Here is a 4183-nt window from a genome sequence, read left to right on the forward strand (position 1 = left end):
GTACCAGAGACCGAAATCAGGAGTTCCTTTCAGGTATCTGAGAATTCTTTTTACAGCCAACAAATGGGATTGTTTAGGAGCTGATTGAAATCTTCCCACCATTCCTACTGCTTGCATAATGTCGGGTCTCATAGCAGTTAAGTACAGAAGGGATCCAATTATTGACCTGTAATGAGTTGCATCTACCAGAGGGGAGTCATCATTTTTGCTCAATTTGCAACTTGTGGTCATAGGTGTGCTCATGGGTGCACAGTCTTCCATTCCATATCTTTTAAGCATGTCTTTAAGATATTTGGCTTGAGATATAAACATGTCTGTCGTGGTTTGAGATACTTGTAGTCCAAGGAAGTGAGATAACTCTCCTATCATTGACATCTCGAACTCTTTTGACATATTTTGAGAAAACTCATGGCTCATCTCATCATTATTACTAGCAAAAATCAGATCATCAACATAAACAAGTGTGACTAGTAACTTATTCTCATTCGTCTTTATGTAGAGATTATTTCCTACCACCCCCTTCTTGAAGCCTTGTTGTTGTAGATAGTGATCCAATCTTGCGTACCAAGCTCTAGGAGCTTGTTTCAACCCATATAATGCCTTTTTCAACTTACAAACAAAGTCTTTTCCTTCTATTAGATTAAACCCTTCTGGTTGCTCCATGTAGACTTCTTCCTTGAGTTCTCCATTCAGAAATGTTGATTACTTCCATTTGATAGATTTTGAATCCTTTTGAGCAAGAAAATGCCAAGAACACCCTGATAGCTTCCACATGAGCTACTGGTGCAAATGTTTCTTCAAAGTCAATTCCTTCAATTTGTGAATAGCCTTTACAAACAAGCCTTGCCTTGTTTCTGATGATTTTTCCATCTTCATTCATTTTGTTTTTGAATACCCATTTGGTTCCTATTATGTTTTTGTCCTTTGGACGAGGTACTAGCTCCCATGTCTCATTCTTCTCAATTTGAGACATTTCTTCTTCCATGGATTTTACCCAATGAGGATCCTTACTTGCTTGACTAAATGTTTCTGGTTCTATCATGGATAGAAGAGCAACATCATTCTTCTTTGGTGTACTAGTCATCCTTCTTCAGGTTTGCATCCCTTCATCCATATTGCCAATAATCTGCTCTTCTGGGTGATATTTTTGGAGAAGTTTCATCTTTTAAGGGGTTTGAGATGGTTCTTTTTCCTTGGTTTTTTATTGGTCTTTTTCTTCTTTTTCAGATTCTTCTTCTTCAATGAGAGGATCAACTTCATGTTCTTCAATTTATTTTCCTAGAAGGTCTTCATCAATTTTTACATCAATGCTTTCCACTATTTTCCGTAGTCAGTTATTGTAGCACTTGTAGGCTTTGCTTCTTATAGAATATCCAAGAAAGATCCCTTCGTCAACCCGTGAATCAAATTTTCCTGGTGAGCCATCATTGATTTTTATGAAGCACTTGCTTCCAAAAATCTTGAAGTATTTTACTGAAGCAAGTCTTCCTTTCCATAATTCATAAGGAGTCTTTTCATTATTTGGTCTTAATTGAGTTCGATTCAAGGTATAGACAGTTGTCCCGATTGCTTCTCTCCAGAATTTTGGCTGCAAGTCAGCTGCTATTAACATTGTTCTTGCCATTTCTTGAACTGTTCAATTTCTTCTTTCAACTACCCCATTTTTCTTGGGTGTTCTGGCAACAGAGAGTTCTCTTTTAATTCCATGTATTTTACAGAATTCATTAAATTCTTTTGATGTGAATTCTCCCCCTCTATCTGTTCTGAGGCACTTAATCTTTGAGTCCTTTTCATTTTCTACAAGAGCTTTAAGATTCTTAAAACACTCAAATGCTTCGGATTTATATTTTATAAAATATATCCACATCATTCTAGTATAGTCATCAACAAATAAAGCAAAGTACCTTTCTCCTTGGAGTGCCGGAGTTCTAGTTGGTCCACATAAATCAGCATGGATGATCTCCAAAGGCTTTGATGTAGAAAACTCCTTGGTCTTGTGGCTGGTTCTGGTTTTCTTTCCATGTTGACATGGACCACATATTCCTTGATTTGGTTTGAATAACTTTGGAATGTCTCGTACTGCTTTAATCTTGTTGATATTGATCAAGTTATCGAAGCTTGTATGTCCAAGTCGCTTGTGCCACAACCAACTTTCATCTGTTTGACTTAAGTAGCATTTATCTTCTTGAATCTTGTTCAGAATGTAGATGTTGTCTTGATTTGTCCTTGCCCTTTAGGTCCATATGGTTTTTTTATTTGATCCTTTAGTTTTGGTGTGTCATTCTTACGAGCCATGTAATGTCTAGCTTGATGACCAAAATTTTTACAATGGAAACAATGCCCAAAAAAGATAGTTTGTACCTATTGTAATAGCCATGATTTGAATCAACATTCTTCCTTAGAGTTACTTCCACTTCATTCTTTGGATTTGAGATGGGCCTTTGATGAAATACTATTTTGTATCTATTGTAATATCCATGATTCGAATCAACATTGTTCCTTGGAGTTACTCTCTCTTCATTCTTTGGATCTGGGATGAGCCTTTGATGAAATAATCTTTCTTCTTTTGGGTTGCTGGAAAGTACGTTGGCATAGTTTTTCACATTATTCTTAGTACTTGATGATTCTCCTTTAAAACCTATTCCAGATTTGTCATGTTGAGGTTTTTGATTATTTAGGATAGTGTCAAGTATTTGAGAGCTTTTCCAACCCTTTTTGACTGGTTCCAATTCCTTCCTCAGAGATACTATTTCGGCTTCACATTCTTCGCAAGCTTCTTCTTTTTCTTTTAGCTTATTTTTCAATAGATCTTCCCTTCTTTTTGTTTCCTTGATTTATTCCTTGAGAGAAATGATTTTATTCCATAATTTCTTATTTTCTTCAATGGCACTTATTAGCAATTCATCTACATGTCCATCTAGCCCTGAGTCATCATCATTTGTGAATGCCCTGAATAATACTTCTTGGCTTCCAACATGGTCATTTTCTTCATCTGATTCTTCATTACCTCCTTTGCGGTGAGGGAACTCATTAGTTGATTTCTTTTTGATGACTACAAATTCATCTTCATTAGACTCATCTTTCTTAGAGAGGAAATTCTTCTTATTGAACCCTTTCTTTTTGTATACCATCCTTTTAGAATTTTCTTCATCATCACTATCATGCTTATGAGGACATTTTGCAGCATAATGACCTATTTTTCCACATTTGAAACAAATAAGAGGGTATTTACCTTTTAGCTTAGATCCTTTCTTCAGCCTTCGTACAAATTGCGCCAATTCGGATTCAACATCGGAGTCATCACTACTGACATTCCTTTCTTTCCCCTTTTTTGATTTTGAGGCCTTGAATGCTGCATCTTTGGAACTTGGGCAACCTTTTCTCATCTCATAGGCAATGAGGATTCCATGGAGTTCATCCATCTTGAGAGTATCTAGATCCTTCATTTCTTCTATGGCACTTACTTTGGAGTCAAATCTGTCTGGGAGAGATCTTAAGACCTTTTGAACAATGGTGCTTTCTTCAATGTTTTCTTCCAATCCTTTAAGAGAGTTGACCACTTCAGCTACTCGGAGAAAGTATGATGCAATATCTTCTTCATCATCCATTTTCAGACTTTCAAATTGCCTTCTATGAGTTTGAAGCTTTGCCTTCTTGACTTTGGAGTCCCCGTCGTATAAGCCAATTAGCTTATCCCATACTTCTTTGGCAGAGTTACAATTCATGACTTTTGTAAATTTAGAATCAGTGATTCCACTAGTGATGGAGTTTAAGGCTTTTGCATTTGCAACGTAGACTTTCCTCTTGTCTTGATCTGTTGGAAGAGTGGAAGGAGCTATGTACTCATTTAAGACCGAATGCCAAACTTCAGGTCCAAGGGACATTAAGTAGTAGGACATTCTCTTTTTCCAGAAACCAAAATTTGTGCCATCGAACAGAGGAGGTCTTCCTGACACTTCTTGATTTCTCATCATGACTAAGAATCCTTCTTCAAGCTATTAGGCTGATATGAAGAAGCCCACTCTGATACCAATTGTTGGAAATACTAAGAGGGGGGTGAATCAGTATTTCTTTTCAATTATTATTTTTATCAGTTAAATTTTTTTATATTTGGAACACAAAAATAGATAACAAGAATAGATGCTTTTATTAATGTGATCTTTTCAATAAATCAAGTACAATA

Source organism: Pinus tabuliformis, chromosome 9 (genome assembly GCF_031772625.1).
Source record: "Pinus tabuliformis cultivar Carrire ecotype Pingquan chromosome 9, CPIR1, whole genome shotgun sequence".
NCBI lineage: Eukaryota > Viridiplantae > Streptophyta > Pinopsida > Pinales > Pinaceae > Pinus > Pinus tabuliformis.